Raw genomic sequence first — 25302 nt, forward strand, 5'->3', positions numbered from 1 at the left:
GTTTATCTATTCATCCGTTAGTGGACACGGGATTGCTTCCACCTTTTGGCCATTGTGAGTAATGCCGCTATGAACATGGGTGTGCAAATACCTGTTTGAGTCCCTGCTTTCAATTCTTTTTGGTGAATACTGTGATATTGTGATTTATAATAAGAAATATATATTTGGTCTTCATCCTAGTTCTTGGCACAGAGCTCCAAAAGACATTGGAATTTCCTAAGTGACGAAAGAGAAAAAGGTGTCTTTTGTTATGTTAACGAGCTGACTTTTGGAATGCCTCTAGGTAACAGAAAGAGGAGAGCTGGTTGCCAAGGGAACCAACTGCATTAGAGGGTTGGAACTTTCAGTCCCCTCACACCCCTGCCTCTGGAGTGGGGAGAAGGGCTGGAGGTTTCAATCACCAATGACCAACAATTTAATCAATAATCTCTGTGTGATGAAGCCTGCATAAAACCCCAAAAGGTTAGGGTTTGGAAAGCTTCCAGATTAGTGATCACTTGGAGATTGGGGGAGAGAGGCACACTTAGAAGAACATGGAAGCTCTGAGCCCTTTATTCATACCCTGACCCGTGCATCTCTTCCATTCAGCCATTCCCGAGTTAAATCCCATTGTAATAAACCAGGAATCAAGTAAGCAAGATGGTCCTCTGAGTTCTGGGAGCCGCTCTAGCAAATTAATAGAACCCAAAGAAGGGGGTCATGGGAACCTCCAATTTATAGCGGGTAGGTGAGAAGCACAAGTGACAACCTGAACTCATGACTGGTGTTTAAAGTGGGGGCAGAGGGCAGTCTCGTAGGACTGAGACCTTAACCTGTGGGATCTGACACTGTCTCCATGTAGACAGTGTCAGAAGTGAGTTAATTGCTTGTTGATGTAGGAAAAAAAAGACAAATCATAATTGGAGTCAAAATTCTAATACCCAGCAGTAGAACTGCTGCAGCACATTTTAAAGCAGTATCTTCCCAAACTTTCCAACAGTGTGCCCACAACAGCCATTATGAGTAAATTCATACACCAGTAGTTGTCGAGAATCAGCCAACAGATCACAATCTTTTAAAAATTCACATAAATGCTGGCATTCTGCGCCACATTGTAGCCTTGTTTGCTTTAATATAAAAGTGATGTTTTCAGTTACACCCCAGTTGAAGGAAAATGTTACTCTGCAGAGCACAGGGAAGTCCCTGTTCCAAGGCGTGCCCATCTCTCCTGTGACTTCCCCGGGCTCTGCCATGACTGCGGCATCCAGTTTGACGAGCACACAGAACTCGGTTGTTTTTAAGACCCCTTCTAGCTCTCACATTCTATGAATGATGTAAAACAGCACCCTCCCAGGGGACTCTTCATGTTAAACAAAGACTAAGTAAGAGAAGGACTCATGTTTTTAGCCAAGGGAATGAGTCACTAGAGATGGGAATTTCAGGCGTTCACGTGGCTGGGATGGAGACTGGAAGTGGAGGGAGGAACATTTCTAGAGCTGAAATGTCAGAGGCGCGGCCCCCGGTGGGTCTGCACAAGAGGAGCATTATATTAGGAGAGGCTGAGTCCTCTCTGGGCTTGTTTCCCAGCTTCCGATGCTCTGAGGGGTTCTAGAAGATTATCCGGGCTATGACTCATCCATATGTTACCATAACAGAGAAGTAGTTAACCCTGTTGCATGGATGCCGTGGGGAATTAGTGAAGAATATCACAGTGGATTCTATGTTGGAGTTCACATTTTCTGAATCAATGGATTCTTCTTTGGGGGTGTTCATGGGCAGAGTGGGAGGTATGTGACAAAGGAGCTGTCATAGATCAGCAAAGCCTCTCTGTGACTCGGGAGCAGCCATGCTGGGGGAGATACTGTAATGATGTGTGCACGCATCTCTAGGTCTTACCCACGGAAACAAGAGCAAGGAGCTGTTGGAAACATTTCCAAATCAACTTGGCCAGTACCGTAGCTGCCACTTCCCATCGATTCTGAGCCTATGGCCAGAGCTGACAATGAACTGGTTTGCATTTCACTGCTTTTGATTTCCCCTGACAGTCTGTGGTCGAAGTGCAAACAAGTGGTGGGGGAAGCAGGAAAAAAAGTGAAGGGAGAACCAGGAAAGGCTTGGGAAATCTCCCCAGTGAGTAAATACTCCTCGAATGAGTGAGCGGTCACTTTGACATGAAGTCTGTTGAGGTAGAGAATGGAACTGAAAATCAAAATGAACATGAATTATTAATTAATTAATATTAATTCAGTATTTCATTACTTTCACGTCCTCAGGGTGTGAGGAAGATCGTAATGGCCTACACTCTCAAGATATTGGCACACAGCTATACTCATGCTCGAGGGACCCCTCCCAGATTCCCTTTCAGGAATGAAGGATCTCTTTCCCCAGCTGCTGGAAGTGTCACCAGCAGACAGTCTTCAGCTGCCAGCTCTCTTCTGGAAATAATACAGCTGAAGAGAGCTGCTTTGCCCAAGGTCATGGCCCCTTCCCAAGGCTGGCTGCATACCCAACACGATACAGGACAAAGCTTGCAAGAGGCAGACAGAGGCAAGACAGATCAGAAATGGCATTGGTTGCTGACTGGCAACTCTAGTTCTGGCTGTGAGGTAGGTGGTATGAGCCACAGACCATTTAGGGATAGGATAGGGGGTGGGGCATGGGTAGCAGCAGGAGAGGCCACCAAGAAAAAGGCTGGTGATCTGCGGGAGGACATCCCCAGTGAAGCCAGGGCAGGACAGTGGACCAGGCATGCCAATTTCCCCTGCTGCCACGAGGACAGGTGAGACCTGGAACATGTGACCCTGGGAAGGGTCAGGAGCAGGAACACTCCGAATTAACTAAGATGACTCTGAATTGGCAGAGAAACCCTGAACAGACAGAGAAACTACTTAATTGCGTAAGAAATCACGGATTTGTTTTCACACACCTGTGGCTATGGACTTCATGCCTGCTCCCTGGTATTTGCAGCGTGGGTGGTGCCTTACCCGCTTTCCACCGCTACAGTGCAAGTGTACAAGGGCATGCTTGCTAAACGGGGGGCCAAGGCTGGCAGAGGCCAGCTTGCAGAGGGCCTGCTTCCTTCTGGGGTGGAAGTCAAGTCATGTTCACTGCTGGGAGTCTGACACAGCTCTGTAAGCAACCCAACAAAATTCTATTTGCAAGGGTGCCGCTGCCATGGAGATGCCCTGTTCAAATGTCCCTCCAGGAGAACCTTCTGCAGAGAACACAGCTGACCGACAGCCTCCAGTTGCTGCACGTTCAGGTCCACCATGGCAGTCACGACAGGCCCCACTTCTTCTGGCTGCGCAAGGGGTACTAGAGCCAGGCCGTTCCCTCCCTCTAGGGAAGTCCCCATCTGGGCAGCCCTGGCTCGGCTGGGCCTCACATGACTGCTCGGAGGTCTGAGGCCCCTCTGATGCTCCTTCCCTCACTCCCCTCACAGGTGTCACACCCGTATCACCAGATGAAGGCCCTGTCTGCCTACTCCTGCGCCTTCCCTTCCATCACAAGTGTTTCCTCCAATTAATCTTTTGCATGCTTTAATCTGGGCTTGACACCTGCTTCTCGGAGGACCTTAACCGACATGAAGGAGAAGGAAGAAATTCTCTGGAAATCGCTATATAGGGAAATAAGAAATGCCATGACTATTTTGATCCAGGAGCAAGGCCTTGCTAGAGAGAAGTAGGGATTCTGAGTGTAGCATGCCATCCCTTATTTGAATCCATCCCTGGCCAAGTTCCCTGGACTCCTGCCTGGGTTCTGAGGTCAGAGACTAGGACACAAAAATCTTTCATTAAACTTGTGACACCCTGGGGGGCCCTCTACCAGAGTATAACCCAATGGGGCAGGGGAGTCATTCTCCCCAACATTGACCATGAACCCAGCTTAGATCCCTAAGATCTCTAGATGTTCCCAGTGGAGATCCATCCCCCAGGCCTGCAGCTGCCATGCTGGGGAGACAGCCATGCCGCAGGAGGTACAAATCAATTGAACACTTGTTTGTTTGTTTTATTTCTCTAACTATGTGCCTCCAACTTCAAAATTTCATGATTTTATTCAGTAGAGGCCTTGCTCTCTGACCTGATCGCAAAGTCCTTGATCCCAGGAATCACGTGTGAGTTCTACTCCAGACCTACATTTTGTTTGACTTGTATGGCCGTATGCCCGTGGGCATTATAGAAATACTGTTTAGTGATGGCTGTGTTCCCAACTGTTCTTCTTCCTGATAATGAGGGCTGTGTTTGTGACGATCAGAATCAACCCATTCAGAGATTTAGATAGAAACTATTTCTTCAAAGACTAATTTATTGAGTCATAATTACACACCAGACACGACAGTGGTGATAGGGAGAGGCCGGGTGGGGGGATAACGACACAGATGAGTAAGAACTGATCCCTGCCACGAGCTCGGAGCCTGATGGAAGACAGACACGAATCAATAGGTCTGATGCAATCAGACAGGAGCTACAGAAGCTCTGGGACCAGAGTACTTTGACGGCACAGGAAGGGGAATGACTAATTTATCTTGAAGTGCTCGGGAAGGCTTTGGAGAGAAGCAGTAATTGAACTGGATCTTAAAGGCTGAGTAGGTGTTTGCCAGCTGTCTCCGTCCATTCGGGCCGTTATAATAAAATACTACAAACTGGGCGGCTTAAACGGCAGACGTTTATTTCAGGAGGCTGCGAAGTCCCAGATCAAGGTGCCAACTGATTCGGTTCTTGATGAGGCCTCTTTTCCTGGCTTGCAGACAGCTGCCTTCTTGCCCTGTGCTCCTGTGGCCTTTCCTCAGTGCACGCAGGTGGACGGGAGCAAGATTCCTCTGTCTTCTTATAAGGCCACTGGACCCTCAAGACCTCATCAAACCCTAATCACCTCCTAAAGGCTCTACCTTCAAATACCATCATATTGGGGATTAGGGCTTCGACGTACAAATTTTTTGTGCGGGGAGATACAAATATTCAGCCCATAACACTAGCTGACAACAGGGTGTGAGGGGAAGATAGCCAAGAAAAGGATAGAAGGATTCTACCAAGGCAGTGATTCTTTCCCAGAATGTGCTAGGGCACAGAAGCTTAGGAGAAGATGGCCAGTCATGGGTAACAAAGCAGCTTAGCCCTAAATTTTTAAGGCCCTTGAACACTGTCCTGAGGAATCTTGACTCTCTTGGAAGTAATGGAGAGCCTGCTAGGGTTTTGTCATATTTTGTATTTTAATTATAAAAGCACCACTGCTTTATTAAATACAGAAATCTCAATTATTGGCTTTTTGTATACCTTACCCATATTCACTCAAAGACTCCAGTTTATAGAGATGGCCAATCACCCTCTGACTTTTGACTTAGAGATGAAATCGCCAGTTTGTTCCTCTTAAAAAATATAGTATGTGGAATAGATTTTTTTTTCTGAGAATAAAGGTCTTTTTTTTTTTTTTTCAAGTTTACAAAGAGCCTTTATTTAAATTGTGTGTGTTTTCTTAGTTTCCCAGGCCTCATATCTAGGGCATAGGAACATTTTCACAAAAATCGAAACAGAACACTATTTCCTTTGCTCTGCTTCCCCTTGCCTGGGGTGGGGTGGGAACCCAGGACCCTCAGATTATTCCCGAGCAGCTTGCAAGTCCCTGGAGGGGATCTCCATGTGCTCAGAGCTCTGCTTCATCAGCCCCTGGCGTGGTCCCCGCTCCGAATGACTGTGCGAGATGGCCTGCTTCGAACATTCAGCTCTGCTACCGACCGCGCGCTGAGCACCACGGAGACCTTATAGGGGGTTCTAAGTGGTGATTTGCAATCGGTCCCCCAGGCCTAGAAAAGGATCTGGCTGGGAACAGGAAAAGGGCTGCCGGCAGTGGGGGCAATGTGTGACCACCAGGGTTTGGGTCCACACCCCGAGGCCGCGCATGAACCAATGCAAGCAAAAGCAGACAGATTGATCGCAGACTAAGGTGGGTGGGGTGAGCCCCGCTGGACCGGGAGGTGGGGCTTCGAGGTAGGACGTAGAGAGGTCTCATCCAAAGCCTGAAGCCCCCGCCGGAGGACTCATGAGGATGACAACCAGAGAGGGTGGGAGCCTGGAGTTGAAGAACTGGTTCGGTGAGAAGAGGGAGTGGGGACGTGGGGGAAGGGCACAGGGTCAGTGGTCCAATGTGTCAGTGTTGAGATGCCCCTGGATCAGAGGGGAGAATTCCACAGAGGAAGTAATGAGGTTTTCAGATGAGAAGTCAGCAGGTCAATACGCAACTTTTTATCCCCTGAGAAATGTTTGCTCTTGGAGGTGTGCTCTCAAATACGAAAGCCAGCCTCTTAGGGCCGAGGCTGAACACTGGCTCATCTGAGAGCATCCAATCCATATGGCCAAGCCAACATCTTATCTGCAATGCTGTTACTGAAAAGCAAAGCCTCTTCCTGATGTCTGAACCAGGCCTTCTTCTGGATGGGCTCTCGCTCTGCAGGGACGCTGCTGCAGGGCCAGCGGGCTACAGGGTGGTGCGCAGCCGCTGGCCTCCCCGGCCTCTTGGGATTGGCAGGGCCCAAGAAGGCCAGCCCCTGGGGACGGGCCCTGGTTTTCCCAGGACGGTGCCCAAAGCCCGGGACAGGCCCGCGGGAGGGGAAGTTGGTGGCTCTATGAATGCTGAGTCACCCTGGATGCCATGAGGGGTACCCTGAAAGCGTGCTCTGCTGCCTGGAGAGGGGGAGCCCGAGCGTCTCCACTGGCAGGTCTGCAGCCCTGTGCCTGAGCCACGAGGGTCACCGATTCCTACCCGGAGGTATGCGAAGAGCCGGCCGGGTGGCTGCCTCTCCTGGCTCAGGACCGGCCGGGGGTTGGGGCAGGGAAGGAACATGCACCTGTTTCAATCTCATCCTCAGCTCTTCTGTGCCCTTTCTCTCTGTTCCATAATACCCCTGTCTCCCCTTAACATGGTTTCGCAGCTCATCAGGCTTGGATCTTAATGGGCTCTTGTAGCCGCAAGATAAAGTTTCAGCCCTTGAACTGGCATTTAGGGGCCTCTACGATGGGGCCCAACCCCAAAAGCATCATGTACTGGGACAGCCCTGGTCTAAGGACTTGGTCCATTCCCAGGGCGATTCTCCACTGCTGTTCTGCTGGGCCATCTCCTCCAACCGCCCCACACTGTGTCCCCTCCTCCCCTTCCTTCCACTTCCTAAGTCCCTAAGCCTTCCCAGATGCCAGCCCCAGCGTGGGCTCTCTTCAGTCTGCAAAAGTAGAGGGCAAAGAATAGGGACTTTGAGACTTACAAATCTGAACTTAATGTCCAGAGTCCTCTTCCTATAACTAGTCATGGTTCTTATTTCACCGTCCTTCTACGATTCTAGCTGTATGCCCTTGTACAAGACACACACATCTTTGGCCTTGTTTCTTCTTTTGTGACATCAGTCTCAGGCTCACTGGAGAAAAAGGATGAGTGCCAGGAGCTCATCTTGTTGGTCCCACCCCCTTCTGCCGAAACCCCCCTTTTATTCTATCACTCCTTTGGCTCCCAGTATATCTATATAATCATAATATATTAATATAATTATAATATTTATTATTATTTTATTATGTTTGTGTCCTGACTCCCACTGAATTGATCATATATTTTTCATCCATTCTTCGTAAGAATTTTTGACGGAGGGCCTATTATGTCCCACACGTTGTGCTGGGCACTAGGGATTCAAAGAGAAAAAGCACTGTTCCTAACAGGAAACCTTGCCTTCGACTTCAATTTGTTTGTAAAGTTACCATAAATCGTTTTTAGGGACAGGCAGAGTAAAAATAAAATATTTCTCCACCCAGTGCTATGCTAATAGGTGCCAAAGAAATATTTGTTGAGTCCTTAGCTTTGGAGTTTTCGATGAAAAGTGTGAAATGCCTTCATGATATCCTTATTGTTTTATTTCCAAGCTTAATATATACCAGGTGTGACCAAATAGGAAAATCGGGACCTTCAGAACGGAACTGCTGGGAAATGATGGCTCATGGCCTGGAAGGATTTGCCCCAGGCTTCCTGTAAAAGCCATGAGCCTCATATGGCTCTGTGTGTGTGCGCGTGCGTGGGCGTGTGTGCGCGTGTGTGCGTGCCCCCTGTGTGCTACAAGAGAAGTATGGGATGCAGACGGTGCTCCAGCCCCTTCAAAGTGAAAAATCCATCAGAAGCTAATTGACTACAGCCCACAGATTCTAAAGTAAGTCAATGGCGGAAATACGACTCAGTTTACAAAGACTGGAGTTACAAGCAAAGCGTAAGGCACAACCCCGCACCCAAAGCCATGTTACCTCTTCATTCCCCAGCCTTGTCCCAGTGGAAGCGTGTGCTGCCTGAGATTAGTGCTGGTTCTGTGACAAGTATCAGATCTCTTTGACCCCCCATTTCTGAATAAATGCTGGACAATAATGCATTGCTAGTACTTAAAAATGTCCAGCTTCTGTCTCTGCAAGAGCTCCAGTAGCCCCAACAGTGCCCTTCCTCCCTTGTTCCTCAGGCCCCTGGACAGAGACCCACATTGATCTTTCCTGTGTGGATTGTTACGGAGCCTCACGGAAGCACAACAGCCCTATTACTAAGCCACACTGCGTCACCAGCTTTACCGAATAACCCCATATCCATCGGGCAGACTTCATGGGCCTGGAGTTGTAGCTCTGTCCCAGGGGTCTCCCTGCGGCTCTTCTCCATCACATTCTTGGGTCCGCAGTGATGGCCCTTTGTGGATTATCTGCACCTGCAGGCTGGGTGAACTGTCCGTGAGTGATGGCAGCTTACACCCTTGTGCCTATGATCCATGCAACCCGATAACTTTCTGCAATCCTTCGTTCTGTTGTTTCCCGGATGCCGTATGTCACCTGCAGCTGTCATTGTAACAACAACAGCAGTAATTAAACCTTACATCTCTGCAGGAGTTTTACAACCTACAAAGGGCTTTCATGTGCCTGGTCTCCCTCAGACATCCATGTGACCATGTTATTTCTCTGTCTGTAGACGTTCAGTGGCACCTGCTGCTCGCGGGATGAAGTCCAGGTTTCTTACCGTGCCATTCAAGGCTTTCCTGGCCATGGCCGCTGGTGCTCTTGCTAGCCCCTTGACTGCCTCCCCATCTCGCCGACCACTTCCTGCTCTGGTATGTCCAAGTGCTGGCAGCTCGCAGCCACACATCGCCCTTTCTCTCAACCTTCGTAGCTTGGCTTTTGCTGGCCCTCTGGCCTCACGATCTTCCCCACATTGCCTTGCTCTTCCCTTCCCACCCCAGCCTCTGCCAGCCCCCTGCCCCATGCTAGGGCCCCTTCTCAGAGCTCAGAGTATCCTGTGTCCATCTGACAGCAGCCACCTCTGTGGGCGCATGGTTTCTGCATTGCGGTAAAACACTTGTCATAAACAATTGGCCATTTTGGTCCCTTTAAGTGTACAACTCGGGGGTATTAAAGAATTACATGGTTGTCACTGCTGCACCACTGCTGCTTCTGTAACTTTTTTGTCATCCCAAAGTGAAACTGTACTCATTTGCATTAGCCTTCTAGGGCAGCCATAGCAGAATACCCCAGGCTGGGAGGCTTACGTGACATATTTATTTTCTCACAGTTCCAGAGGCTGAAGTCTAAGATCCAGGTGTTGTTGCGGTTGCTGTCTGGGGAGGACTCTCTCCTGGTTTGTAGACGGCTCCCTTCTCCCTGTGTCCTCACATGTTTTCTGTGTTCATGTGTGTAGGAGAGAGGAGGGCGAGGGAGAAGGAGGGAGAGAGCAAGCAGGGTGAGAGGGGAGAGCAAGCTCTGGGGTCTCTTCCTCTTTTTTTTTTTTTTTTGTCTCTTTCTCTTCTTAAAAGGACACCAGTCTTGTCAGATTAGGGCCCCTAAAAAGCCCCATCGCTAAAAGAGTCTCATCGGGGATAAGAATTTGGGGAGAGGAGACATAACTCAGTCCATAACACCCTTTAGGAATAACTCCCCATTCCATGCTCCCCCAGCCCCTGCCACACTGTTCTGCTTTCTGCACTAGCAATTCGACAGCTTCCAATCTTACAGTATCTGTCCTTTTGTGACTGGCTTATTCAAAGGGTATCACGTCCTCCAGGTTCACCCATGTTATAGCATATGTCATATGTCAGAATTTCCTTCTTTTTTAAGGACAAATCATATTCCATTGTTTGTATGTGACCACATTGTGTTTACCCATTCATCTGCCAATGAAACTATTGTGTTTTACAGGGTCTATGTTTGTCTCTCCCCGAAGCTGGAAACCTTGCCTGATACTTCTCTGCATCCATGTGTCAGACACACTCGTTGTCTCAATAAATGCTGAATGAATGAGTCAGTCAATGAACGTACTGATCATTACCACACCCTCCAAGTTAGCCAGGCTCCTCTGTTACTACTTCCATTTTACAGATGAATAACCCAGACTTGGAAAGGTATTATACTTGATTGCCTTTCTTACCTTACTGGTAATTATACTGAGTAGAAATCATCCCACTTTGTCCAGGCCTTGTGCCCCATTTTAGACATCAATCATAGAGTTTCATTTCTACGAGGGTGGCTACATCGCCAGGGAGAGACATTGTGTAGCTTTCAGATGAAGCTGGGAGACAAAGCCAGTGATATTCTGGGCCTGCAGATGTGCAAGCAGCCAAACGCTGGAGTCCATTTTCTCAACCAAGGGTGCTTTTTCTCCCCAGGGGACACTTGGCAATGTCTGGAGACATTACCGATTGCCATAACTGTAGGGCCGCTACCACTGGCATTCAGTAGGTAGAGGCTAGGGATGCTGCAACATTGTACAAATGCACAGAGGCCCCCCCCCCAAGAATGATCTAGCCCAAATGTCAATAATGCATAAACAAAGAAACCTTGTCCCGAAAAGAGTCATCAGGAACTAAGCAGTCTCAGCATCGGGGAAACAAACAGAGGGGACCGGGGGACTCCTAAAGAGAACCGGTGGCAGACTTCTGAGGGGCCAAACCAGGCTGACTGACAGCTAAAGTCTCCTAGCAGGTCCCGAATGACTTGCTAACAGGGTGGACCTCATGTGAGTCCTGGAGCCCACGGGCTTTGGGGAGGCAAATAGTGGTAAAACGGTAAGTACCACCTCCAACTTCTTGTGATACTCTGCATGTGTTGCCTTCGGGGGTGAAATATAAAAATGACATACATAGACTATGCCAAAACATAGACCTGGGTGTGCAAGATAATGCTGAATGGGGAAAAAAGCAGCGTGTCAAATGCCGTGTGTGTGCTGGTACCTCCATGTTCAAATATATATTCACGTGCCTAGGGAAAGATAAGGAAAGTTTCTAATAATAGAGTCCGTATGCAGCTGTGATCTTTGTAAAATTTTTACTTTAGAAATTTATTATATAAATATACACTTAGAATTTCAAAAATCTGGAGTGTAGCCCTTCGTTCAGATGAACAGTTGTCATTCTTTGGGCTCTCATACTCTCCCAAGCACGGTGCTGGACGCTTTGTAGACATTATCGTATTAAACCCTAAATAACCCAATAAGGCAGGCAGCATTGCGCCTATTTTTCAGATAAGAAACCTGAAATTTGGTGATTATGTAATTGATTAAGCTCACAAAACAGCGAACATTGGGCTGGGATGTTCACCAACTGCCCTGAGCCTGTTTCAGGATTTGTGGAATATGCCATGCTACCTGTGGGATTTGGTGGTCTGACGCTGTGGCCGGTTTTATCAACAGGTAACATGGAGTTCCCAATATGCCTCACCAACTGTTTGCAATTTGGCAGCCAGGCAAATTGTTGGTATTACCTCTTGACTTCTTCTGTGGTCATAAACCTTTAGATTCTAACTTCCATGTGATACAATGGTTTGTCTTTAACACATTGATATTATAACCTGTATTGGGTATCAATCATTTCATAAAACCAAAAGGAATTATAAATCTCTACAAAACAGAAGTAGTTGAAGATGTCCCACCAAAACATGATCTGGTCTTAACCATAATCATTCAAATTGTCTATTGCCATACCATAAAATTTTGTCAGACAATGATAAGATTTTATTCCTTTCCTCACTTTCCTTTTTTTTTTTTCAAGATTTTATTTATTTGAGAGACAGAGTGAGTGAGTGAGAGAGAGCACAACTGGGGGGAGGGGCAGACAGAGAGGGAGATGTAGACTCCCTGCTGAGCAGGGAGCCTGACACAAGGCTCAATCCCAGAATCCCGGGGTCATGACCTGAGCTGAAGGCAGATGCTTAACCAATTGAGCCACCCAGGTGCCCCCTTTCCTCATTTTTCATTGATGACTTAATATTTCAGGTTTTTGAAATGCAAACAACACAGTGCTGTTATTTTATGGGACTCTGATCATAAAATTAGGGCTCAAAGATTATGTGTTTGCTATGACAAGGTGTGGGACCAGACAATGTACCTTCCTGTGAGCCTAGTGAACACACAGAGATTCCATTTGCTCTGTGGTTATTGTCTTGGGTCAGGGTGCCCTGGAGCAGAGCCTGAGGCAGGGATTTGGTGCACAGTATTTATCATGGGAGTGTTCTCCAGGAAGAACTATAAGGAAGTGGACTTAGGAAGGACGGGGGAGCAGGGATGTGACTCCCACTCACAGCGGAGAGCTCTGGAGCATAAACTTCACCCCAGCCTTGTCTTCTACTTAGGCACAGGAGCCAGCCTTCTATACTTTCCTCTACAGCCGGTCATTAGTGTAGGCTGACCACCCCCTGCAGATAGGGGTGTAACCTCCCCAGCAAGGCGCCACCTATGAACCCAGAGCAATTAGCAGCCAAACTCTCAGGACCTGGGGGAGGGGTGGGAAAATGGGAGTCAGGGGCAGTAAGTGCACGGAACCAAGGAAGAAGATAATTGTGAGAGTACCAAGAACATCTACCAAAATTCTTTTTTTCTCTCTCTAAGATCAAGTTTTTCTAAAGAACACTATTATAAAAGATTAATGTATAAAGCAAGAATGAAATAAAACACACAGGCAAGTACACTTAGATACCTTTCTCCCTAAATTTTCACTATTATAATTCTTGTTTTTATCTTATTCCTGCCCATAAATATTAGTGAGAATATACTTTTGTAGGTTATCTTAATATGAAATCCAAAATCATGTAGAAGACCCAGGGCTTCAAGTATCTGGAGACCTCAGTCCATTTTAATAACTGCTGGTTTGAACCTCCTTAGCCAGAGGAATCAGATTGGCCTGGTCTGGCTCCTTCCACCCAGTGGTGTTCAGGACCCTTGCCATTCAACGCAGACTCTTATTTTCTTGGCACAGAGAAGATACTGAAAGGGTTGGGGACAGTATCTCTTCCTTAGCCCCCTGCTCCAGTTTTTCTGACAAATACAGTAAAAGAAAGAGCTTAGTTCCATCGCGCTTCCCTAGCGGCAGCGAGAGTTCCCTAGCTGTCTTCATCAATCAGAGGAAGATTCCCCCACACCCCACTATCTCTTCATCTTTACCTTTCATATTCTATTCGGTGGAGAAAATCATCCTTCTTGGCTTCTTCCCTCTGACCAAACTAGTAAGGCTCTGGTAAGAGCCAAAATTTACCTATGACGGTCCCCATAGCAACACTTTCTTTCCTGACACTAGTGCTTTCAGTTAACTACTGTTACAAAAATCTTGGTTTGTACCAGAACATTACTTTTTAAAACATATTTAAATAGAATTTGACAAGGGTTTTATATAGAGCTATAAAGCAGTTTCACCTCAGTGATTCATAAATATCTAGATGTGGTTTATGATTATGGTCCCTAATTTACCCCATAATCATCATCATCAGCACCCTAACGATATGATGAATGACACAGAGGTCGGCGTGAAGATTTATATATTTAAGATGTAAAAACGTTTAGAGAAAATGATACCACGTGAAGAATCTTCACGGATAAAGATTTGAAAAGTGAATTGGTGTATCAAGACCTGAATGATAAGTTTGTAATGGGTTTCTCTATTTCCCACTTATGCTACCGTGTGAAAATGCTGCTGCCATATTTTTATCTACCGATAAAAGTGACAGAGCACTTTTCGTCAAGTAGTGCGTCTCCATCGTCTGTTCTGCTGTAGGGCCATCTGCAAATTCCATTTGGACACCATCACCATCTATCACATTGTACCTTAAAATGTACCAATCAGAGACAGCTTGTGGCTGAACTACTGGCAACGACAGAGAGCGACCAGGCTGCCCAGCAGAGAGAAACTTCTATGCTCTCAGACGCTCATTTTGGGGAGCACTTCCCTCATTTGCACCACCTGTGGTTACTGCTGCCAAGTCTGTCCCTGGAAGAAGCCATGAAATGAAGAGTGGCCAAGGCGTTGATTTCATGGTTAGTAAGCCAGGGTATGAGCTCATGTGCACCACTACATAAAGGATGGCCCTCTAAATCCTGGAATCCTTTTCATATGCATGTGGGCGTCATCAATAAAATTCTACAGATGGACAGTGAATGTAGTTTAGGGAAAGGCAAGAGGCATTTTATAAGGTCAAGAGCCTGCCAGCCAAGGACACTGGATTCCTGTTGGAACTCTAATCAGTTTCTCTGCAAAGCCAGTATTCACACTTGAGTGATGCTTGCATCTAACCAAACAGGAGGGTGATTCTTCTGTTGGGGTCCTGAAAGCTCAACAACATGCCCTGTCTGGCAGCCTCCTTCTGGTTGGGAATCCTCTTTAGGGACACTGGGTAACGGCAGGGAGAGACCCTTCCCTCTGGTGCTTGAGAAATGAGCACATGGATGGAATCTAGGATCCTGGGCTGGGAAATCTCCATAGCAACCTTTCTTGGTCCAAAACTTCCAAACCAGACCTTTCTACAAATCTGTGAGGTGGGAGGATATACTTATTACAAAGAGATAATCTTGCCTTTTCTCTCTCTTCAAATACCACCACCTACCCCACCAACCCCAGAAGTACAAGCATGCACCCAGGTGTCTTAAGGACAGACTCCTTCCATGCTTCTAACTCTCAGGTCAGATATCTTGATCCCAAGAGACCTCATGTGATGAAGAAAGAGAATTAGCAGAGTCATTATTTGAAAACACAGTAGCTATTTCGAAAGCAAAGCAGGAAAACAATTTCTTCCCAAAATGATTGCTCTAGAACTGCTGGAGGAGGAGAGTCCATCTCTATGTTTGTCCTATCCCTAGTCACATGGATGGTGAATCCTGGAAATCAACCAAGACAAGCCAAACAACCCTTGGGAAGCTGCTGGGAGGCGCAGGTATCAGGGTGGTCTTGAACCACTTTGTGAAGATATAAAACCTGGGGTGTCCATGGAGTGGGAGAGTCCAGTCAACCAAAGGGACAAACCTGGGCAAAAATGGAGAGGAGTGCAGCTGGCAATTCCACAAGTCACCAGCAGATAGAGGAATGTCTAGATTGCTTGGTCTCAGACTTAGCATAAATCAGAATCATCTGGAAGATTTGTTAAAACATCAACTGCTGGACCCCATCCCCAGAGTTTCTGAATTAGTGGATCTGGAATGAGGCTGGAAGATCTGGGACTCTAGCAAGTCCCCAGGTGATGCTAGGATTCAGGGACCACACTTTATGTCATGAGCTTATGGTCTAGACCTCCCACTGACCTGCTTTGTACTTTATGTCCTAGGACAGCACTGGGGTGTGGGACACTGGGGGATTAGGATACCAAGTGCTGTTTACTATTCATGTAACCCTCCCAGCAACCCTCCCAGCAACCCTGTAAATTAGGTATGCTTTCTGATGAGGAAAGTGGCTGAGAGAGATTATTTCTCAAGTTCACATAGCTAGTGTCTATCAGAATCTGATTTAATTACCTGGACAAGGGGGCCGAGTGTCAGATTGTCTATAGTTCCCAGGTGATTGTAATGTGTAGCAGCAGTTGGGGGCCAGTGGTTTGGGACTTATGCTCTGAACAAGCTGCCAAAACAAGAGACCACTGACCCCATGTTGTGGGATTCTTCCGCAAGGTCTGCAGTGGAATGTGAGGGCTTCCAAAGTCATCTTTTTGAAAAGGATATTTTTGTTCACATTCTAGAATTAGAGGGGTTTCTGGGCTAAGATATTGAGGGAAAGTTGTTTTTAAAATGGAGAATTAGGATGTCATTCCAGGTTGCTGATTTCTTCCAGCTCTCTTGAGGTAGAAGCCCCAAGTTCTAGATCTGTCACACTTGAGGATATGACAAGCCATCACACCTCCCACCCAGGTATGACTTGACCAGTAGAGTGATGAGTCATCAATTCACCCACTATATTGACCATGATCACTGCAGGAAACAAATGGCCCATTCAAATTAAGATAATCTGAGGATTTTTTAATAGAGGGCCATTTACAAAGCTGGGCAAGTTGGGAAACCACAAGAGACAGTGCAGTCCCAGAAGGAGAGGGGTGTGTAGAGATGCCTATTGTGGCAAGGATAATGGCCTTTGGTCAAGGTCAGCCTGCAACTCCTCCACAAGAAGGGAGCCAGCAGAATAAATATCCCAGCCCAATGGTGTAGTGGTCAATGTTTACTAGCTGGCTCTCCAGGATATTTTTTTTTTAAACATTTGTAGTATTTACCCATTTTTCTGGTGCAAATACTTTCCCTGTGGCCTTTTTCAAACTACCAAAATGGGGTCACTGGATGCAGAATTGGCAAGAGATGTGCACAATCAGCTCTGGTGAGTTGGTATGAGCAGGCTCCAGTCCACGACTGCCCCCACCTCATTGTTCTTCCTTCACCTCAATCTCCTGCCAGATTTCCCCCATTGACCACACCCAGCTGGAAGCCAGAGGGGAAGGGGACTCATGGGGGTAGTCCATATGGACAGCCTCTCAGTCAGCCAGGATAGGATAGCATCAAGAAGAGAAGAAGAGCTTCACAAAGGTGCCCCAGGAGAAGTGGTTTGACATTTTCCTCCAGGCTGCTCAGTGTCTGATAACATCATCTATGCACTTTGAACCTTTTCCTCAGTGCACTCTGAAATGCCTGTGTGCTGCCTGTAAAAACATAAATAAATAAATCTGGCATAGACTGAAATTTGAAAAGTCAGAGGATGCCCCCACCTGAAGGCTTGAGTCTCCTGATAGTTTTCTTTATTTCCTCATGGGAAGAAAAGAATAAGCAAAAATAATTAGTTGTGGAGAGCCCAGAACCTGGAATTTACTGCACCTCCTGAGAGACAGAAATTTAAACATAGGCCATTTGATCTTGGTTCATCTAATGAACACTTGTTGGGATCCTACCATGTGTAGGACACTGTGTGAAGGCTGAAAGGAGTTATTTCCTAGACTGGCAATGAGTTTGCATGGGCTCGTGAGCCACACTCCCTTTACCACCTGTCCTTCTTCACTCAGGTCTTCCAGGAAATAGGAAATGCTGTAGGTCTTTCAAACAGAGGGGATTTAATTTAGGGAATTGTTTACACAGGGATGGAAGAGCTGTGAACCAAACTGGGAACAGGCTAGCCACAGAGGAAGCTCCTCCCATCCTTTGAGCTGGGATGGGGCAGAGCTGGGAAGGGGTGGAGCTGGGACGGGATGAAAGGGGCCAGTTCTCAGAGTTTGAAAGTTCAGTGGGGGCTGGAGACCAGAAGGGATGCAGCTGCTGACAGAGGTGCCAGAGGAAACAGAGGGAGAGGGAGAATGGCTCTGGCTCCCCTCCCCCACCTTTTAATCTTTTGCTTGTTGTTCTCATTGGTATACCTACCCAGGGGCTGGGAGTTAGAGTTCTCTCTGCACACAGCTGGGAAGGGGAAGGTGGAAACGGATGTGAGCACAGCCTCATTAAGGCTCACTGTAATCCTTGGGTGCATCAGTGCATTGGCTGTCTGGAGCAAGCAGGTCACTTTCTCCGGTCAGGGAGTCCAGGGAAATTAATTCATCATAATGCAATTGAGGAGTCAGAATTAGCTCCATCAGCCCATTTTCTAGGCATCTGGGTCATCACTCTCGTAAAGTACCCTCTTCCTAATGGGTCCTTCCTTGTTCCTATCCTTTCCTATGTGTCTCACCCCCACTTCTACCCTTTCAAGATATACAAGTAACCTCCAGACCCTAACCAGATTCTGACGGTTGACTTTTACACAAGTAGACTGCTTTATGGAGCACATCTTATTCTCTAAGCACTCCGGAATATTTAGTGAGTGCTGATGCTTCCACTCTGCTAAGGAGGAAACTGACCCACAATGGGTCATTGGCTCACTTAAGGTCACCTAACACATTAGCAGGAGTTCCAGAATTGAACCCAAAGCTCCTGAGTCATGGCCCAGTGACAAACCCCTTTTCACCACGTGGCTCTTTGTGGCTATAAAAAGATCGATCTCTGGAGAGAGCCTCCTCCAAGGTTTGCTGAGATAAGCCGGGCACAGGGCACCGTGCATGTGCCTTAACTGGGCAGTGAGCCACCAGCCACCTGACGGGAGGAGGGACCGTCTAGAGGAGAGGAAAGTGGGGAATGCCTCAAGGAGGAGGTGTAAAAAGAAGCCTTTTATGTTGGATGGCTGAAGGTCAGATCAAGACATGACACAGCTATTCTGCCTATATTCTTGAGAAAAATCTCTTTTTCAATTGCACGGCTATTTATAGCATTTGCCAATTTTCTTGGTATAAATATTCTTTCCATGAAGTCACTGGATACAGAATTGAGAAGACATGTGCACCATCAGCTCCTGCCCACCACTGCCCCAACCTCACCTCCCACTCCCCATCTTTAGGCATGGACCATCGATTTGTACTAACGGTGAATTTTCCATCCAGAGCTAATCATGTGTGAGGCCCATCTTGAAGAAGTAAGGATTCTAATGCCATGGTGCACCAAGTGGGTTTGAGTATCATCTTTGTTAAGTTACGCTTGGAAATAAACACAGCCTTACCATTACAGCATCTACTTCACCGTTTAAAGGTCAAGGGCATGACACCGCCTGGGTTTTAATCCTTGTTTTGTTACTTACTAGTTCTGTAACCTTAGGCATTTACTTAACTTCTCTGTGCCTTAGTTTCCCCGTCCAACTACTAGAAATAATAATAATAATACAGATCTCATAGAAGATATAAAACACTTTAAAAAGTGCCTGGTACAAGTAAGCCCCCAATAAATGTCACATATCATCACTATATGTTGATGGTTGAAAGGTGTTTCAGTGAACACCTGGGGAAGGTAAGGGAAGTCGTATTTAGATCATTCTCAGGTATAGTGAGGATCAGGAAAACACATAGAGAATGATAGACCCTCATTTCTGAAAAAGGGTGTTGAGGACTTTTAGTCCAAGCTCCCATCCAATGGGGAAATCCCTTCTGCTACACCGGTTTCTGCTGGAACATCTCCAGGGACAGGATCTCCTTCTCAAGGTACTTCTTCTATCATTAGCCTCGCCCCATTCTGAATAAAAAGCTCCAACAATGCACAGTTCATTGCTTCTAGCTGGAACCCCATGGAAAAGTTTGATCCCTCCTCTTCCTAAGGAGAAACAACTTCACATTCCCAGATTACCACCAACAGTAACCAACTCTGGTAACCAGCTCTACATGTAAGCTGTGTTAGTTCACAGAGTTGAGTGACTGAAAACTAGCTCTCTGAGGATCTCAATACTCAAAACCACAACCATGTTCCCTCTCTGGATGACTCATTCTGCTCCTCACTGGGAGTTGCCCAGACAGGGCCAAGGTGGCCTGTTTAGCTTAAATGTCACCCTTCGGTTTCAGGAACAGAGGGCACTTTGATTAAGAGTCCCACTGGGACTGCACACAGTGAGAATGAAGTAGATCTCAGAAAACAAAAACAAAACCTTTAACCATCATAGTAAGGTGGTGGGAGGGTGATGTCTTTTAAAATGACCCTTCAAATATTTGAGGGTAAAATCCTGATCCATGCGAGGTATTTCTTCCACAGGCTCAATCCTTTAAATATCTTCCATAGAGAATGTAGAGAGCACTTGTGCTGAGTTTGGCTCAGGCACTAAACTGGATTCAATTCCTTGGATCCCCCACTTACGATCGGTGTGACTTGTGACAAGTCATTAGCTTCTGAGGTCAGAGTCTTCAACTGTAAAGTGGGGATTATAATAGCACAGACCTCAAAGAGTTGTTGGGAAAATGAGTGTACCACAGTAGAATTCGGTGCCCGGTAAGTACTCACAAATCATTAGTTTTGTGATGACGATTCTACTTTGGCACAATTGTGGTTTTGCTAACATAGTAGAGGGCATTTCTTTTTAAAAAGCAACATCATAAGTTCCTACTACACATTATTTAATTATATTATATAGATGCAGCGACACTATGGAGTGATTCGAAAAGAATACAAATGCCTAGACAGAGTCTGGTAATTTACTATGTTTAAATTGCTACTGAAAGTCTTTTAATACAACCCTCTTTTTTCTTTCCAGGTCTAAGTAGTAAATAGTTTCTACTCATTCTGAAATTTTCAGTCTTATCATAGCAATACTCTTTCCCTTACTGATCCTCCCCACCCCCACTCCCCCAGGCATAAAAAGCCCCAAAGTTATTTCCTCTGAGTTATTGGGTCAATATATATTTAAATCATTACAAAATATGAAAAGCTAAAAATCAAACAGATGATTATTTTAGCAACAGAAGGATTCGATAGAAGGATTCTTTGGCAAAATACACCAAGTACCAGTATGCTGTAGTCTTTAGTGAACAAGACAGACACTGAGATCCTGTCCTCAGGGAGCTTACATTCTATTCATACCTACGCAGTACCTTTGCCCTATACTTAACTACATTATACTACAAATATATGTACTTATATAGTTTACCCTGCTGCTCCTTGTTTCTTCCAGATGCGTTACGCTTCTATTCTATTTCTGATGGCTGTAGCATACAAAAATAGCATTTTTAAAAAAGATTTTATTTATTTATTTGACAGAGAGAGAGAGAGCCAGCGAGAGAGGGAACACAAGCAGGGGGAGTAGGAGAGGAAGAAGCAGGCTCCCATCAGAGCATGGAGCCCGATGTGAGACTCGATCCCAGGACTCTGCGACCACGCCCTGAGCTGAAGGCAGACACTTAACGACTGAGCCACCTAGGTGCCCCAATAGCATTCTGAATTAACAAATAAATGAACGGTAGAAGGAATGGATGAACCCATGGATTTACTATATTCCTTGCCTCTAACATGCCATGTTGGATTTTCTAAAACAAAATTTTCCTCTGTGGATGAACGATGAATGGTGGTGCTGAAGTATTGAGAAATCCACTCCTGATTGTCTTTCCTTCTGAAAGGAGGGAGAGAATGGAGCAACATTGGGTTCCAGGTTGAGAGCCTGAGGTAATAGTCAACTGTGGGCTGTTTCTCCATTGAGAATATGCTGCCAAGGGACACCATCGATAGCAACATGACCTGTGAATACAATTGGGACCGACGTCTGCTTCCAGGAAACCAGGAGTCAGTCACTCCTCCCCAAACACTGGAGCTCAAGAACTGCAACATTTACCTGGCTTTTCTTCCCCCTCTTCAGGGAAATGAATCTTGACAATGGCTTTGACGAGCCCCATCACTGCACTGGCAGAGATCTTCCTTCAATGGACTCTTCTCTAGGCTAAAAAGTATGGCACTAACTAAGAGAATAATTCAGAGAATTGAGGCACTGTTCACTCATACACCTCAGGCAAAAAAAAAAAAAAAAAAAGGCCCTTCCACATTACAGGTCTGGGGGAGCTGAAGCAAGAGGAATTTGAATGTTGCCTGCAGTGTCTATTCAGTCCAGTTCTGTGAACGTTTGCTACACGCCCACTGAGTCCCCAGCACCAGATCGGGGCCATGGGCTCACAGAAATGGGGGTTTATAGCTGCAGGGTCTGGTTTGGGTGTGCTCCTGTCCACTTGGATGGAGAAACCCAGCCCCCACCCTGAATTCCCCCTCCGCCACCTGTTCGTCCCACCTCTACTGCATGCTAAGCTGTCACTTAGACGGAGCATCATCAAATAGTGTCTGCTACCTACTTAATGTAACATCCTCCCAGCTTCCCTGCAGATTTTATTTTGGCTGTGCTTGGGGAATACGCTGCAGCTGGCTTGCATTGAGGGATTCTGTTTCACACCAGCTGCTGTGCAGGCTGAACCAGGCCCCGTTCCCGTGCACTCTGACCAGGCTCCAGTCCTCTTTAGACCACCCGAGGTGACGCCCTAGTGAGAGCCTGGCAGGGTCACCTGCGTGTTTGTCCCAGGCCTGCCTGGCTCAGGGAGGGCACCAGCCCTGACAGCAGCTGCAGGTGCCCAGCCAATTATGGGGACAACCTGAGGGCTCCGCAGGTACTGTGTGCCTCTAACTCACTGGCAGCTCTTCTCTATGTTCTGCTGCATTCAGTCCTTGGTCATCCCTCGTCATCCTGCACATTTCCCTTGCTGACCTCATTCATGCTCACAGCTTCAATGACTACAACCTGATAATCCCCTACAGCTGTCTATGCAACCCCTGTTCTGCTCCAGATCTAGAGGTCCACCACCCCACATGGCCAGCTGCACCAGCAATCGAAGCTCCTCATAGTCATGGAGGTCCCATAAGCCTGCCTCTCTTCCTAAATATCCAGAGCTTGAGTACCTGATATGAGATGAGTGTCCCCCCAATTCTTGCTCCCCTGAGGCTCCCCAACAGCCAAGAGGTTGCCTGATCCTGCTGGGGCTCCTTAACATTTTCAGTTCGCCTTCATTTTAGTCACCTATGCCCTCAAGCCCTTTTCCATGGAGAGAAGACTGTGACCACTTTCCAACAAACTGCCAGGGAAAGATTTTTTAAACATAGATTTAATCACGAGATTGCCCCCCCTTAAACCGCACAGTGACCTGTCACCTGGAACGATGGTGAGAGCGACAATCAGTCCTCAGTCAGCACTTGCTGGGTGCCTTCGAAGCAGTGTGTGTGCAGTAACTCATCTAACCCTCACAACAACCTGTGACGAGAAGACAGTTATCATCCCCATTTGAAAGATAAATAAACTGAGGCACAGAGCAGTCACTTAGCTAGTAAGTACGGGAGTCAGAATTCAAACTGCTATCCATGTTCTTACTCCCTGGGCTACACAGCCTCTCAAGCTTTTATTATTTCCTTTGGCAGAGAGGCCCTTTTTACCCTCAAACAAAACCTCACACGGAATCCTATAGCCATGTAGACAGCACATGTCAGGGAAGTTCTGGTGATTCAATGGGGAGGGGCTGCAGGATCCGAAGCCATGCTCATTCAGTCTCTTGCTCTCCTTTCACAACCCCAAAGCTCCTCCTGGGTACCCCAGAGCTCTGTGGGGACCTATTTGATAACATTGGCCCAGGGGCTGAAGTTTGGCTTAGCTAATAGTATGGTTCAAAAATAGATCCCAGGCCTGGGGTCCCAGGGATGTGGTCTGCAAAAGGTCAAGGAACTGTGGAGGGGAGCAAATGTCCTCAAAGCCAGGATATAAGAATAAAAGCTCTTCTTGAGTGAGAACCACTCATCCCCATCAGCCAGATTCCTAGAGATCAGCAAAGGGTCTCACGAGCTGGGGGCAGAGTCATTGCTCACCTTTCACCCAATCACAGTGTTCACTGCCGCTACTCCCAGGGCTCAAGCCAGCAGACCCCCTGGCAGGGACTAGGAGGGTGTCCCGTGAGGGCAGCTGGACATGCCCACTGGACGTCCAATGACAGGGTACCTCTAGGTGCCTAGCACCAACCTTGTCCAACTTACCAGGAATCCCACAAGCCCAAGAGAAGGAGGAGTGGCAGGATGGGACCTTAAGATCCCGCACCTGGTGCCAGAATGAGGGGGCACTGAATCAACCCAATGAAGAACTCCCATCAGGAAGCACAAACCAAACTCTACCAGATTTGCTTCCCCCCCTTAGGAGATTCTTTATCCCGAACATGCTTCAGTATGGATGACCACCCACTGGCCACCCTTCACTTAGAGTAATGCCCAGCAAGCCTTCTTTTTCTGGGTGTCTGTTGTGTGACCCAACACTTCTTTTCTTTGAGTGGACAGCCCCAGTCCCCGCCACTGAGGCAGGAGCTAGACTGTCTGCCCTCATGAGCCCCCGTCCCCAATCCATGCTCCAGTTTGTGAAAGCCCCTTAAACCGAAGAGCCCAAGCCGGGCCAGGAGCAGTGGCTGCCTGCTGCACCACCTCTCTGTGGGGGAAATGCCCATAGCCTTTTAAAAGGAGCCATTGCTGAGGCAGCCTTTTCGCCCTTACCCCTGCCGAACTGAAACTCCTAGTGGGAGGGTGTCCGCCATGTCCCATGTCGCCATGTCACTTGCACATCAGACATTCTACCTGATTGCCAGGAAAGCCAAAATAATGAGGTACTTTGTCTGAGTGTGAGCCATTCTTTATTGGAGACAAGAAACCACCTCTGTGAAGACTAGATGGAATAATTAATACAGCCTTTCATAAACATCCAGAAACCATTTTCATTTTGTATATCCTTTTTTTTTTTTTTTTGGCTTCTAAGAAAATTCATAGCACACTTTCACCAAGGGCTGTTACAACTGTAAAATGTTATTGCTTTAGTGTAAACACCGAATATTCCATCCAGATCTCAGCAGGGAAAAACCATTTTTAAAGTCTACTCAATCTAATTAAATGCCTTCCTGGTCATCTGTCTGCTGTGTCTGTTATCCTAAAATTAGCCATTTATAAGAACGTGTACCCAGGTACCCAAAGCACTGGGTGTCAAGCTCCTGGCTGCTGAGCCCGAGGTCTTAAAGGGGTATTGGCTGTCACGGGAAGTGCTTGAGGAAAATCCACAAGATTTACAGCGGAGGGAAGACAGAGACAGGGAGAAGTGAGGGTGAACACAGGGGTGCGTGTCTCGTGTTGGAGGATGGGCACGTGTGGTAGGGAATACTGAGGCTCCAAGAGACCCGGGAAGGAAATCTGGGAAATGATGCCCTCCTTCCCCCACCCTTCTCTGAAAGTCAGTGTGAGCAGATTGTTCTGTTTTTATACCAAGTTATTCATTCCGCAGAAGCCTGAGTACCCAGCTGGCTGGAATTCCAAGAGGAGGGTCATCTGTTTATCTTGGAGCCCTGCTGGCTGCCACCCTCATCACTGCAGCCCCCGAGGTAAGGGAACAACCCTAGAAGCTTATTCACCTGACAACTGGGAGTCTCCTGGGGTGGGTGGTGATTGGCCTAGTGTTTCTAGAATGCCTCGCTGAGAAGGCAGGCTGAGAAACGAAAACATACACGTGAATGGTTTGAGAAGGCATATCCCACATATACCTGCTGCTCGGGAGTTTTAAGTGTATGCAAAAGGGTCCAGTGAAGGGAGTGCAGAGGCAGAAGATGATTGCAGCCAGGTGTACACTGGAGAAATTATCCCCATATTTTGATTTGTACAGACTTCAATGTTTTCGAAAGCTTTCGCAGGTCCTTTGATGCTACTGGTGATAATACCATTACA

At 47.0% G+C, this 25302-nt stretch overlaps 1 long non-coding RNA gene across 3 annotated transcripts in view; it reads left to right on the forward strand.

Moving 5' to 3' along the window:
- LOC121099776 overlaps window positions 1-20851 on the forward strand; it is an 82760-nt gene extending 61909 nt beyond the window's left edge. The window contains exons 2-5 of one of the 3 annotated variants that reach the window (XR_005838794.1): window positions 8950-9088; window positions 10170-10372; window positions 13959-14271; window positions 20794-20851. This is a non-coding gene — a long non-coding RNA (uncharacterized LOC121099776). The remainder of the gene's footprint in view (window positions 1-8949; window positions 9089-10169; window positions 10373-13958; window positions 14272-20793) is intronic. The other 2 variants (XR_005838796.1, XR_005838795.1) reach the window with 2 other exon arrangements.
- The last annotated feature ends 4451 nt before the right edge of the window (window positions 20852-25302 follow it).

The sequence above is a fragment of the Ursus maritimus genome, unplaced genomic scaffold (genome assembly GCF_017311325.1).
Source record: "Ursus maritimus isolate PB19 unplaced genomic scaffold, ASM1731132v1 scaffold_30, whole genome shotgun sequence".
Taxonomy (NCBI): Eukaryota; Metazoa; Chordata; class Mammalia; order Carnivora; family Ursidae; genus Ursus; species Ursus maritimus.